Consider the following 15391-nt stretch of genomic DNA (forward strand, 5'->3'; position numbering starts at 1 on the left):
ACTCACACGCTTATCAAAACAAGTGGCGTTACCGTCTCCTGAAACGGCCGCCCTCAAGGATCCAGCTGATAGGAGGCTGGAAACTACCCTGAAAAGTATATACGCTCATACTGGTGTTATACTGCGACCAGCCATCGCCTCTGCATGGATGTGCAGTGCTGGGGTGGTTTGGTCGGATTCCCTGACTGAAAATATTGATACCCTGGATAGGGACAGTATTTTATTGACTATAGAGCAATTAAAGGATGCTTTTCTTTATATGCGAGATGCTCAGAGGGATATTTGCACTCTGGCATCGAGAGTAAGTGCGATGTCCATATCTGCCAGAAGAAGTTTATGGACGCGACAGTGGTCAGGTGATGCGGATTCCAAACGGCATATGGAAGTATTGCCGTATAAAGGGGAGGAATTATTTGGGGTCGGGAAATCCACCTTTTTACCTCAGGTCCCCTCCCAACAGAAAAAGACACCGTCTTTTCAGCCGCAGTCCTTTCGTTCCTATAAGAACAAGCGGGCAAAAGGACAGTCATATCTGCCCCGAGGCAAAGGAAAGGGTAAGAGAGTGCACCAAGCAGCTCCCTCCCAGGAGCAGAAGCCCTCCCCGGCTTCTGCAAAGCCCTCAGCATGACGTTGGGGCTTTACAAGCGGACTCAGGGGCGGTGGGGGGTCGACTCAAGAATTTCAGCGTACAGTGGGCTCACTCACAGGTGGACCCCTGGATCCTGCAGGTAGTATCTCAGGGTTACAGGTTGGAATTCGAGAAGTCTCCCCCTCGCCGGTTCCTAAAGTCTGCTCTGCCAACGTCTCCCTCAGACAGGGCGACGGTATTGGAAGCCATTCACAAGCTGTATTCTCAGCAGGTGATAGTCAAGGTACCCCTCCTACAACAGGGAAAGGGGTATTATTCCACACTATTTGTGGTACCGAAGCCGGACGGCTCGGTAAGACCTATTCTAAATCTGAAATCTTTGAACCTGTACATACAAAAATTCAAGTTCAAGATGGAGTCACTCAGAGCAGTGATAGCGAATCTGGAAGAAGGGGACTTTATGGTGTCCCTGGACATCAAGGATGCTTACCTGCATGTCCCAATTTGCCCTTCACATCAAGGGTACCTCAGGTTCGTGGTGCAAAACTGTCATTATCAGTTTCAGACGCTGCCGTTTGGATTGTCCACGGCACCTCGGGTCTTTACCAAGGTAATGGCCGAAATGATGTTTCTTCTGCGAAGAAAAGGCGTATTAATTATCCCTTACTTGGACGATCTCCTGATAAGGGCAAGGTCCAGAGAACAGCTGGGGGACGTAGTAGCACTAACCCAAGTAGTGCTGCAACAGCACGGGTGGATTCTGAATTTTCCAAAATCTCAATTGACCCCGACGACACGTCTGCTGTTCCTGGGAATGATTCTGGACACGGTTCAGAAAAAGGTGTTTCTTCCGGAGGAGAAAGCCAGGGAGTTATCCGAACTTGTCAGGAACCTCCTAAAACCAGGAAAAGTGTCTGTGCATCAATGCACAAGAGTCCTGGGAAAAATGGTGGCTTCTTACGAAGCGATTCCATTCGGCAGATTCCACGCACGAACTTTTCAGTGGGATCTGCTGGACAAATGGTCCGGATCGCATCTGCAGATGCATCAGCGGATAACTTTGTCTCCACGGACAAGGGTGTCTCTTCTGTGGTGGTTGCAGAGTGCTCATCTGTTAGAGGGCCGCAGATTCGGCATACAGGACTGGGTCCTGGTGACCACGGATGCCAGTCTGAGAGGCTGGGGAGCGGTCACACAGGGAAGAAACTTCCAGGGAGTGTGGTCAAGCCTGGAGATGTCTCTTCACATAAATATACTGGAGCTAAGAGCGATTTACAATGCTCTAAGCCTGGCAAAACCCCTGCTTCAGGGTCAGCCGGTGTTGATCCAGTCGGACAACATCACGGCAGTCGCCCACGTAAACAGACAGGGCGGCACAAGAAGCAGGAGGGCAATGGCAGAAGCTGCAAGGATTCTTCGCTGGGCGGAAGATCATGTGATAGCACTGTCAGCAGTGTTCATTCCGGGAGTGGACAACTGGGAAGCGGACTTCCTCAGCAGACACGATCTACACCCGGGAGAGTGGGGACTTCATCCAGAAGTCTTCCACATGATTGTGAACCGTTGGGAAAAACCAAAGGTGGATATGATGGCGTCCCGCCTCAACAAAAAACTGGACAGGTATTGCGCCAGGTCAAGAGACCCTCAGGCAATAGCTGTGGACGCTCTGGTAACACCGTGGGTGTTCCAGTCAGTGTATGTGTTTCCTCCTCTGCCTCTCATACCAAAAGTACTGAGAATTATACGGCAAAGGGGAGTAAGAACGATACTCGTGGCTCCGGATTGGCCAAGAAGAACTTGGTACCCGGAACTTCAGGAGATGCTCACGGAAGATCCGTGGCCTCTACCTCTAAGACGGGACCTGCTTCAGCAGGGACCGTGTCTATTCCAAGACTTACCGCGGCTGCGTTTGACGGCATGGCGGTTGAACGCCGAATTCTAAGGGAAAAAGGCATTCCGGAAGAGGTCATCCCTACCCTGGTAAAAGCCAGGAAGGAGGTGACTGCACAACATTATCACCGCATTTGGAGAAAATATGTTGCGTGGTGTGAGGCCAGGAAGGCCCCGACGGAGGAATTTCAACTGGGTCGATTCCTACATTTCCTGCAAACAGGATTGTCTATGGGCCTCAAATTAGGGTCCATTAAGGTTCAAATTTCGGCCCTGTCGATTTTCTTCCAGAAAGAATTGGCTTCAGTTCCTGAAGTCCAGACTTTTGTAAAAGGAGTACTACATATACAGCCCCCGGTTGTGCCCCCAGTGGCTCCGTGGGATCTTAATGTAGTTTTGGATTTTCTCAAATCCCATTGGTTTGAGCCACTCAAATCGGTGGATTTGAAATATCTTACATGGAAAATAACCATGCTACTGGCCCTGGCTTCAGCCAGGAGAGTGTCAGAATTGGCGGCTTTATCGTATAAAAGCCCATATCTGATTTTCCATTCGGACAGGGCAGAACTGCGGACGCGTCCTCAGTTTCTGCCTAAGGTGGTTTCAGCGTTTCACCTGAACCAGCCTATTGTGGTGCCTGCGGCTACTAGCGATTTGGAGGATTCCAAGTTGCTGGACGTTGTCAGGGCATTGAAAATATATATTTCAAGGACGGCTGGAGTCAGAAAATCTGACTCGCTGTTTATACTGTATGCACCCAACAAGCTGGGTGCTCCTGCTTCTAAGCAGACGATTGCTCGTTGGATTTGTAGCACAATTCAACTTGCACATTCTGTGGCAGGCCTGCCACAGCCTAAATCTATCAAGGCCCATTCCACAAGGAAGGTGGGCTCATCTTGGGCGGCTGCCCGAGGGGTCTCGGCATTACAACTCTGCCGAGCAGCTACGTGGTCGGGGGAGAACACGTTTGTAAAATTCTACAAATTTGATACCCTGGCTAAAGAGGACCTGGAGTTCTCTCATTCGGTGCTGCAGAGTCATCCGCACTCTCCCGCCCGTTTGGGAGCTTTGGTATAATCCCCATGGTCCTGACGGAGTCCCAGCATCCACTAGGACGTCAGAGAAAATAAGATTTTACTTACCGATAAATCTATTTCTCGTAGTCCGTAGTGGATGCTGGGCGCCCATCCCAAGTGCGGATTGTCTGCAATACTTGTACATAGTTATTGTTACAAAAAAATCGGGTTGTTATTGTTGTGAGCCGTCTGTTCAGAGGCTCCTACGTTTGTCATACTGTTAACTGGGTTCAGATCACAAGTTGTACGGTGTGATTGGTGTGGCTGGTATGAGTCTTACCCGGGATTCAAAATCCTTCCTTATTGTGTACGCTCGTCCGGGCACAGTATCCTAACTGAGGCTTGGAGGAGGGTCATAGGGGGAGGAGCCAGTGCACACCACCTAGTCCTAAAGCTTTTATTTTTGTGCCCTGTCTCCTGCGGAGCCGCTAATCCCCATGGTCCTGACGGAGTCCCAGCATCCACTACGGACTACGAGAAATAGATTTATCGGTAAGTAAAATCTTATTATTGTATTAAATGACCTTCAGGCTGTGTGTATAAGGTGTATATGAAACATAAATGAATTGTGTGAATGTACACACACTTTGTTTAATGCACAAAGTTATAAAAAATATTGGCTAAAATTACCTTCAGGCTGTGTGTATAAGGTGTATATGTAACATAAATGCATTCTGTGCTTAGACTTGGTTCCCATCGCCATGATATCTCATTATGGTATGCAATTATTCCAAAATACGGAAAAATCCGATATCCAAAATACCTCTGGTCCCAAGCATTTTGGATAAGGGATACTCAACCTGTACTAGCTACTGAGTGCTGCATAGAAAAGTTATCTAATAAACAAGTCTTTGGATAAGGACAACATAATACTCAACTTGCACCCCAAGTTGCTAGCAAGCACTAGGTTGAGCAGTAGTCTTTGCAGAATAGATCAACAGAACTTATCAATCTACAGTATACAGATATAAATGCTGACTGGAACACATATATTTTATGTCATTTCATTATCATATACAGAACTATGCATCTCCATGATAACCAGGAACCATGGGATGTTACAACAGTCCAAAGAACTAGAATCTAAGCTGAAGACATACAGGTTAGCTGGATGCTTCCTAAGAAGAACAAGATCTCTCTGTAAAATAAATCTGTACAGTGACAGCAGGAGGGGATGCATAGAGTCACTGGAGAACCAAATTGCTATGAATAAAAATAGCAATACAAGAAGAGACAATTCCTTCCCCATTCTATTTACAAAGTACAGTATTGTAAATGTGAAATCAGAATAGAGGGCTCAGCGGTATCTAGCTAAGACATGCCTGTTTTATTCCAATTCACATACTGATTATGTGCTACATACAGTACGGACAGTGCTATGTGCACCACCGTAAACATTACTTCACATAAGGACTGAAAATCCTGACAAAGTCAGCTGTAGATTGTCAGTTCTTTGCCATCTTTGTCTCTAGAGGCTCAGGTTCATTCTTAGTTAGTACAGTATGTCAGACTTTGTGAACACGTGTTAAAACTGCTGTTAGCAGCTGTAAAGTTTCTGCATTATTATGTGGGAGATCCTTTCTTCCGTGCCTTTTATGAGGCGCGGTTCATTGTAACATAACTTGCAATTAAAACACAGCAAAAATTGATGTTGAGCAATTATTTTTCTTATGATGTGTCAGGATGAGCTGCACAGTCAGGAAATTAGGACACCTGGCACAGTTTACTGTGAGCGTTCTACGCTGCCTTGCTGGGGTTTGAAAGGCTCGGGATGCATTAAACATCAGTTCCAACAACAGAAAAACCTTCTAATTATACGCTTCAAGGTTATCTTTAAACACCCGGCGTTATTGTTCTTTGGTCTTAGGGGCAGGCGGACTGCGGAGGTTGGTCGCCTTTTTCCAGAAATACAATCTTTCCAATATGAAACTGTGTCGATGACAGCCCACATGTGTTAACAGAGATACACTTATCTTTCGAGGTGCATTAATCTATCTAATAAAATCAAGATAAAACAATTGAATATATATATTTTAATTTTCCCTAACGGTGATTGCCCCAAGTCTTAAAACTGTTACACTAGTATTGTGAGTCTCCGGAGATCCCCCATAGGCCTCATACACAATAATTTTTAAAAGAATGGTTACTAGATGGCGCACAACGTAGCAATTCAAGTGTTGCTCTGTTTTGGGTCACACAGCCGCTGGCGCTGACATTACGGTTATGTTGCTCCATCATTTTGGCGGGCGGGTAACTAGTTATCTTATAATGAAACAATTGTATCATGCTACCACAATAATGTACACACAAACACACAACATAATTATCTTATTTTCATGGACCTTAGGAAACTTAGGATGAGGCTCCAATATATTGTACATGGCAAATTACTAAAACACATTTATAGTACAAATACAATATATAATCACACATGTAGAGTACAAATATTGTATATAATCACACATGTACAGTACAAACACTGTATATAGCCGCACACAGGGGTGGAACTCCAGAGGCAATGGAAACGAACTTACGCCCCTGGACACACATGTACTGTACAAATAATGTATATTTCTACTGTAAATGTCAAATAGTCACTAAATATGTGACTACTACAAATAGTCACACATTTACAGTACAAATACTACCACACTTTGTGGAACCACACAGGCAACCGTTCGCAAGTACATACAGTGTATTCATACATGCGTAATTTACATACAAACATAAATACTGGGAAACTGTCTCCAGTAGCAGGTTTTAATCTCTAAATCAAAGGGGTCGATTCTATTCGGCAACTAATGAATAGCGCCGGGAATTAGCTCCCGACGCTATTCAATTCAGCAACTAATTACCTGCAATTGTCGGGAATTCTTCTCTCATCCCCGGGGGATGAGAAGAGAAACCCGACAAAAGTGCTGCCTCGCGGCCGGCGCGAGGCTGATTCTGTCGGGAATCAGGCTCGCGCCGAGGAGTTAAGTCGGAGAATGCCCGTTCTCCCGACAATTCAACCTGTTTTGTCGGCGAGAACGGGCCATCGTCGACGTAACTAGTTGCTGAATTGAATAGCGTCGGGAGCTAATTCCCGGCGCTATTCATTAGTTGCCGAATAGAATCGACCCCAAAGTGACAGTGTACTGTTTCAGAGGGGTGTACTATGTTATACTGACGCTTGGGATCCCGGCGCCCAGCATACCGGCGCCGCGGTCCCGAGCGCCGGCATGCTGGCAGCGGGGCCAGTGCAAAAGAGCCCGTTGCGGTCTTGCTGCGCTTGCCACGCTGCGGGCATGGTCGTGGACACCCCAAGAGGGAGAATAGTTGTTGGTATGCTGGGCATCGCGATCCCGACAGCCGGCATATCGAATGCCTCCCGTTTCAGAGTATACTTTATGCTGATACATATACTGATGATGATCATGGTTGGCAGCTGTCTATAATACCCAGCTTAAATGCTGTATGTGTACGTTATTCACATATATACAGTACACCAAGAAAATGGGTAAAGTACTTGAGGGTATGGGTCATAGGGTTGACACGCATTGGGTGTACAGTCATTAGGTTGACCACTATTGGTCAACAGTAACTAGGTCGACACTAGTGACCATGTCAACCTAATGCATGTCGACCAATAGTGGTCGACCTAATGACTGTCGATCTAAGTGTGGTCGACCTAATGACCATATCCCGTACTTGAAAACATTGCACATGTATCAGTACAACATATGCGCCCAGAATTATCAAGCTTTGGAGAGTGATAAATAGCACGGTGATAAAGTAGCAACCAATCAGCTCCTAACTGTCATTTTTCAAACACAGCCTGTAATATAGCAGGTAGGAGCTGATTGGCTGGCACTTTATCACTGTGCAAGTTATCACTCTACAAGGCTTGATAAATCTGTGCCATTGTACTGGCAGCACAGCACATACTACAGCACAAGAATATTCAACGTGGCTGTAAGATTTGAGGATGTAGTCGTGGGAACCAACCCATATAAATTCATTCATCCAAATTTAGAGTGAACAATTGCTCAGGAACAAAAGGATGAGTTAAGCCAAGGGCTGCCATTATTTACATGCATTTGTGGGTCCCTTCATCCAGAAATGTTCTTTGCCTTTTGTCAAAAATGTCCTGCCGGGACAGCAACTGTGATAGGCAGAGCCGGATTATAGCAGAGGCGACAAGGGCAGTCGTCCCGGGGGCCCCCACACACTGTCCCCCAGAACTTGCACTGCAAATGTGACACAATGGTAAGTGTACCTCGCCTAGGCAGTCTCACTCTCTGCCTCCGGAACCCCGACGCCACCTCTCCGTCTCCTCTCAGAGTTCCCCAGAAGACACGGAACCTCCGCGACCGTGTCTTCCGGGAGTAGAGAGTGAGGCTGCCATAGCGGGGTATACTTACCTGGACGCAAACACACTCGGACCCCACCAGCGGGACTCCGAATGTGCGGCACCCTCCCTCCCTCAGCAGCTGCCAGGCCACGCACTGCCCGGACCTCCTCCATTCTCTACAGAGCGTGCACCCTCACGCTGCACTGTATTCCATCACACATAGCAGGAGTAGCGGCCAGCTCAGTTTCGTTCTCCAACGGCCAGTTAGTGAGGTGGATGGAGCGGGATGGGGGGGGGGGGGGGGGGGGGAGTGGGTGGCTATTTTAACCCATGCAGCAGCCCAAGGTGAATAAAAATTTATAGCCCCCCGCCCCCCCCCCCCCCCCCCCCCCCCCCCACAAGTTTGTTGCCCAGGGGCCCCCACAGCCCTTGATCCGGCCCTGGTGATAGGAGCCTGTCCTGGTGAAGAGCCTGCAGGAAAGTGATAATGATCCTGTGTGTGCGACTCTGCAAACATTGCGATAAAAGGATGGAAATGAGAATGGGGGCTGCCCGGGAGGCTAACTGCTTCTTCAGGAAGTCTTAGCTATTGGGGCCAAGCTCCAAAAAGGTACATTTTTTGGGAATGTGGTAAAGTAGCCCAGACCATACCCCCTTATTGAGAGTAATGTGAATTGCTATATTCATTATAGACACATTAAGTACTTTTGCATATATGTTTCATCTTTTTGTAAGTGTTGAAAAGGGGAGTGATAAAGTAGCATACATTCTGCTCCTAACTGCCATATCACAGTCTGTGTATTTAAAATGGCATTTTGGAGTTTTTTGGATGCAACTGTATCACTCTCCATTTTAACACTTACACAGTGAGGTTTCATTTCAACATATATGATATTGGGGGTCATTCCGAGTTGATCACTCGCTGGCTAGTTTTAGCAGCCGTGTAAACGCTATGCCGCCGCCCACTGGGGAGTGTATTTTAGCTTAGCAGAAGTGCGAACGCATGTGCAGCCGAGCTCTGCAAAAACAGTTTGTGTAGTTTGAGTAGCTCTGAACCTACTCAGCGCTTGCGATCACTTCAGCCTATTCGTGTCCGGATTTGATGTCATACACCCGCCCAGCCACGCCAGCGTGTTTTCAGACACGCCTGCATTTTTGCAAACCCTCCCTTAAAACGGTCAGTTGACACCCAGAAACGCCCCCTTCCTGTCAATCTTCTTGCGGCCGTCAACGCGACTGAAAATTTTGCTAGAACCTGTGCACAACCACAATGGGCTTTCTACCCGTTTGTCGCGCGTGCACAGCATATGCATGCGCAGAAATGCCATTTTTTTTCCGAACAACGGCAGCTAGCGATCAACTCGGAATGACCCCCATTGTCCTTTAACAAAAACACAAAATTTTGTTTAATCAATTTTATACTTATAATGTAACTTTAATTCCAAATAATTCGTATTAACAAAAAAAAATCAACAAAACATGTTTAACAAAAACTTTATTTAGTCAAGGACGCCTCTAACATGTAGCTCCATCCTGCGCAGGGACAAAAGAATTGGGGCATTTGGATCTCCAACCTCAGCATCTGTAAAGAATGTTTGAACAATTATTATAATTTATTTCAGACATTGGGGGTAATTCAGACCTGATCGCTGCTGTACGTTTTCACACAGTGGGCGTTCAGGTCCAAACTGCGCACGCGTATGCACCGCAATGCGCAGGCGCGTCGCACAGGTACAAAGCAGGACTCCAGCTATATGCTGGTAGGACCCTGAGGTGCAAAAATGTAAGACAGCAATGAATTGTGTCAGTGGTAGAATTGCTGTAGGAGTGCGAATTGTACTCTATAGATCACTCTCTATTATTGAGTTTCTAGGATGACATGAGGGGGCAGTCTATAGCGCTGCACCACTTCATCATCTGGCATTCCAAAAAGGGTTACAGGGATTCGAAAGATACTAGGCCTTTCACGCCTCCTTGGCTTTCGAGGATGAGGGGCAGGTTGGGGTTGGCCGTATAAGATATACAGGTATGCCACCGTCGCCAACTGAAATACACATTTAACAGAGTGTTAATTCATAAACCAGTGATTGGTACCAAGCATTTTTGACAACCAATATTAACAACAACAAAAACACTTACAGGTGTGGTGTAATCCATCTCTAAATTGTGCATTACAGGAGGAAAGGAACATTGTATACATTTTCAAATAAATACAAGTAAAGAACAAAATAAACCACATACAACAAACCAACACAATAAGCATGCATATACTTACCTGACGAAAAGACCCGAACAAAAAAACAGCAAAAGGCTGCTAATAACTTAAAAGACCTACTTTAACCAAAAATCTTAAAAAATAAGCTCCCTTGAGAAGAAAAGAGAAACACTTAGTAAGCACACTAAGAGAAAACAACACCCCACCACCCAACACACACCTATGAACATGCATATACTTACACGCAGATGAGTAGACAAATCAAAAGAAAAGGCAAAAGGCCAGAACAATCAAAGAAAATGGGCTACTTTGTCAAAATACGAAATTAAAATGCTGCTCCCTTCAGGAAAGAGAGAACTAAGCTTCATAAACACACTGACAGAAAACAACACCCCAACACCCAACACACACCTAGGAACATGCATATACTTACCCGCAGATAAATATATTGCTCCAAAAAAACAAAACAAAAAGGCTACTTGGCCAAAAAAACTAAATAAACGGATGTTCCCTTAGGAAGAAATGACAAAAGAGAAAAAAAAAACAACCCATAAATAAAAGTAAAAAAAAACACACTACAGACATCCTTAAATACAAACATAAAAATCCATTAACAAAAACAAATACAACATACATTGTTTGTCCTACACGCTGTGCGACCGCAAAACACCACATGAATGCACCACATCCCAAAACACACTACACAAGGCCATGTTGCAAAGACACGCTGTGCGGAGTCACACAACTATCACCATACCACATACTTACCAGAAGAATGAAAAAAATAAGCAAAACCAGCACAACTCTGCATAACACATTACATCAACATTACTCCAGGGAAATTTAAACACAATCACTACATATTTCATTTATTCAATAAAAAAAAAAAAAAAAAAAAACTCACCTCCAAAGACCTCTCAACAACACACACCTCGACAGACAGCTTCTTCTCCTCCCACAAACCACGGATGGCTAGAACATGCTTAAATAATGTAGGCAATCACAGCAAATGTACCAATTGTGTATGCATTACCTGTGAGAAATTACGCTAAGCATGCAGACGCAGGTTTAAAACATCACCCTCTGAACCATACGCACATGCTACAAGCATCATGGACTCAGATACTGAGATAACACTTCAAATTAAAAGATTAAAGCACAATATGCAACTTTTAGACAAAGACAAATAGAAAGGAGAGAAAGATAAGGCCAAATGGTACAGCAACAACCAACTGGCTGTGCAGAGGAGAGAGGAGCAGGACCCAGTAGTGTAGTACCCCATCTACTGGCCAAACACAAAAAGAAGCTGGCCTCAGTTCCCTGGCTGAGGAAGATGTGAGGCAAACTGAGGAAGATTCTGTGCCCACTACCCAAACGCAACAATCTGGCCCACAAACTGAAGAGGAAGGTGTGGCAAGTTCACAGGCTACTTCATCGCAACCAGGGAAAGGAAAGAGAAGACGCCAACCCCCATTTGGCAGGAGAGAGATGGACATTCTTGTCCCACAACCCATTGACAAAATCCATTTTGGAAATAAGAACATGGGCGCTGCGACCAAGGAGCATATCTGGAGAGAAATCACCGAAGCCGTGAATGAGGTGGCCCCAATTATCCGCACACCTCAAGAAGTAAGGAGATGGTAAGTACATACTTCATCACACTGAAAAACACTATTGTGTGCATTAACTAAAATGGTAGTTCCTTTTTAGATGTGATGTTGCCTATAGCAACCAAGACTATTACATATATAACCTTTAGAAGGTGTCTGAAAAATGAGCAGATTAATGTTTGTTTGCTATGTGCAAAATTATATATTGAAGTAAAAATATCATCTTACAATATTTACTGCTATGTATGTGTACAAGTGGAAGTTTACCTAAGTAATTTAGGTTATGATATTTGTGATTGTTTGATGTATACAATTGCACCAAAAACTCTAAATAAATAAAAAAAATAGACGGACAGAATCTTAAAAAAGTTAAGTGTAAAAAATGAAAATAATGTAAATGTTTTAAACATTTTATTTCAACCAAAAACATCTGTAGTTGGGCTGACTTCAAGTGCCGGCTGAAAAACAAGATGTCTGCGCGGTGGAAATCTGCCAGGGAGACAGGGGGAGGGAGAAACCCTGAGAGTCTGGAATACACCTCCTTGGAGGAGCAAGCCTTGGTCTGTGTGGCGGATGAGGAGGTGGCAGGTGTGTGTGAAATGGACACAGACATGCCTGCCCTTGAATCTCCACATGCCTTGCCAGGTAAATGTTGAAAAATATTTGTGAATTTTAAATACAAACCAAAAAATGGGTTTACTAATGTTTTTTTTTTCCGTCTCGTTTTTCCAATCACAGCACAGGAGGTGCAGCTCACTGAGGCTGGGGAGAGTGCTAACGACGACAGCTACAGTGTGGGCCCAGAAAGCACACCATCCCGCCAACACACTGAGGCACCCCTCCAACCCAGTCTCCAGGAGCTTCTGGTGCAAATTGAGCACCAAGGGAGAAACAACGCTGAGTTCCAAGACCAGATGCTCCTGGAGGTCCATTAGCTTACCTACACTGTGCAACAACGCATGTGTGATATCTCCTCTATTGCCGAAGCTAGGCGTGACATATCCGCCACTATTGGTCAAGGCATGAAGACCATTGCAGCCCTCCTTGGCCAGACTTTCAGGGAGGCCACAACACCTGCCCCATTCCCTAGCCCTGCTCAGGAACAAGATCTCACTGGGCAGGACCCTCGCAGAACCACGCGCAGAGCCAACTCTGAAGAACAACCTCTTCAGCCGGCCAAAAAAAGGGGCAGACGGTGATTTTTCTCCAGATGCGGCCCTTGGTTCCAGCGCCCATGTTCTTTTTTCCAAAATGAATTTTGTCAATGGCTTGTGGGACAAGAATGTGCAACTTCATCCTGCCAAATGAAGGTTGGCGTCTTCTCTTTTCTTTACCTGTCTGTGATGCAGTAGGCTATGAACTTGCCCCACCTTCCTCTTCAGTTTGTGGGACTGATTGTTGCGTTTGGGTACTGAGACCAGTTTATTTGTCTGTTTGCCTCACATATTCCTCAGCCAGGGTACTGAGACCAGCTTTTTGTTGTGTTTGTTGAAGAGATGGGGGTAACTGACTACTGGGCACTGTAATCCTCTTTTCTGCAAAGCCATGTGCTTGTTGCTGTGCCATTTGTCATAGCCTTTCTTTTTGTTCTCTTTGTCTTTATGTTATGATTTCTAAATTTATGATTTATTATTAAAAACTTTAGCACCCCTTACACTTTGTCCAAAAATAGTGTTGATTTGATTGTGATGCATCGTAATGGCTAATTTTTTATTTTTTTTCTAAACATAATGCTATGGTTATTTTTTATGGGTTTAAAAAATAATCCACAATATTAAACTAGTACCTGAAGCATCATTACTGAACATTATATGTAAACGTGCAGTATGGTGGAGAGTCACACAACAAATGTATTCCTCCAGAAAACATAGCATGTATGTGGGTGTGATCCATACAGTATGTGTATTTTTTTTTAGCACAGTGAGGCTTAATAGACAGCTTAAAGCAATGTGAACACAAGAAAGAGGGCCTTTAAACTAGAGATGAGCGGGTTCGGATCTCAGAGAACCGAACCCTACCGGACTTCACCACTCGAGCCCGGTTCCGAGTCAGGCTTGGGTTTTCCTGCCTGACTCAGAAACCAGAACGGAGCAAAACATCATCATCCCGCTGTCGGATTCTCACGGGGTTTGGTTGCCATATATGGAGCCGCGCATCCCTGCCATTTTCACACCAGCATTGGAGAGTGTAGAGAGAGGACCTGTCTCCGTCCTCAGTGTCCGTGTCTTGTGCTGAATCTGTCCAGTCACAGTGGTTGTGTCCTCTGCTGCCATGTGTTCAGTGCTGCTGTATATGCCCCTTAACGTGTTGCTGTGATGTGCTGCATCAGTTCAGTGGTGGTGTATTGTGCTGCATCAATCCAGTCACAGTGGTGGTGTTCTCTGCTGCCATATGTCCAGTGCTGCTGTATAAGTCCAGTCCAGTGGTGGTGTGTTGTGCTGCATTAGTCCAGTCACAGTGGTGGTGTTCTCTGCTGCCATATGTCCAGTGCTGCTGTATAAGTCCAGTTCATTGCAGTGGTGCTGTGTTGTCCTGCATAAGTCCAGTGGTGGTGTCCCTGTGCTGCCGTATATTTCCAGTGGTACTGCCGTATATGTCCAGTGATCCGGACGTATATTTCCAGTGATCCTGTCGTATAATTACAGTGATCTTGCCGTATATGTCCATTGATACTGCCGTATATGTCCAGCGGTACTGCCGTATATGTCCAGCGGTACTGCCGTATATGTCCAGCGGTACTGCCATATAATTCCAATGGTACTGGCGTAAAAGTCCAGTGATCCTGCCATATAATTACAGTGGTACTGGCGTATAAATCCAGCCCAGTGATACTGCCATATATGTCCAGTGATACTGCCATATATGTCCATTGATACTGCCGTATATGTCCAGCGGTGCTGCTGTATAAATCCAGTGATCCTGCCATATAATTCCAGTGGTACTGGCGTGTAAGTCCAGGGATCCTGCCATATATATCCATTGATACTGCCTTATATGTCCAGTGATACTGCTCTATATGTCCATTGATACTGCCGTATATGTCCAGCGGTACTGCCGCATATGTCCAGCGGTACTGCGGTATAAATCCAGTGATCCTGCCATATAATTCCAGTGGTACTGGCGTATAAGTCCAGTGATCCTGCCATATATGTCCATTGACACTGCCGTATATGTCCAGTGATACTGCCGTATAAATCCAGTGATCCTGCCGTATAAATCCAGTGATCCTGCCGTATAAATCCAGTGATCCTGCCGTATAATTCCAGTGATAGTGCCGTATAATTCCAGTGGTACTGACGTATAAATCCAGTGATCCTGCCATATAATTCCAGTGGTACTGGCGTATAAGTCCAGTGATCCTGCCATATATGTCCATTGACACTGCCATATATGTCCAGTGATACTGCCGTATAAATCCAGTGATCCTGCCGTATAAATCCAGTGATACTGCCGTATAAATCCAGTGATCCTGCCGTATAATTCGAGTGATAGTGCCGTATAATTCCAGTGGTACTGACGTATAAATCCAGTGATCCTGCGGTATAATTACAGTGGTACTGGCGTATAAGTCCAGTCCAGTGACACTGCCGTATATATGTCCAGTTATACTGCTGTATGTGTCCAGCGGTACTGCCGTATAAATCCAGTGATCCCGCCATATAATTCTAGTGATCCTGC

General features: G+C 45.3%; 1 protein-coding gene and 1 long non-coding RNA gene across 3 annotated transcripts in view; both read left to right on the forward strand.

Moving 5' to 3' along the window:
• Window positions 1-15391, forward strand: part of KSR2 (kinase suppressor of ras 2) — an 868249-nt gene that overhangs the window by 810191 nt on the left and 42667 nt on the right. The gene's annotated exons all lie outside the window — the stretch shown is intronic.
• LOC135065110 (uncharacterized) lies at window positions 8260-13357 on the forward strand. The gene is made up of 3 exons (XR_010251404.1): window positions 8260-8498; window positions 12150-12358; window positions 12452-13357. It is a non-coding gene; the product is annotated as an uncharacterized LOC135065110 (long non-coding RNA).

The sequence above is a fragment of the Pseudophryne corroboree genome, chromosome 1 (assembly GCF_028390025.1).
Source record: "Pseudophryne corroboree isolate aPseCor3 chromosome 1, aPseCor3.hap2, whole genome shotgun sequence".
Taxonomy (NCBI): Eukaryota; Metazoa; Chordata; class Amphibia; order Anura; family Myobatrachidae; genus Pseudophryne; species Pseudophryne corroboree.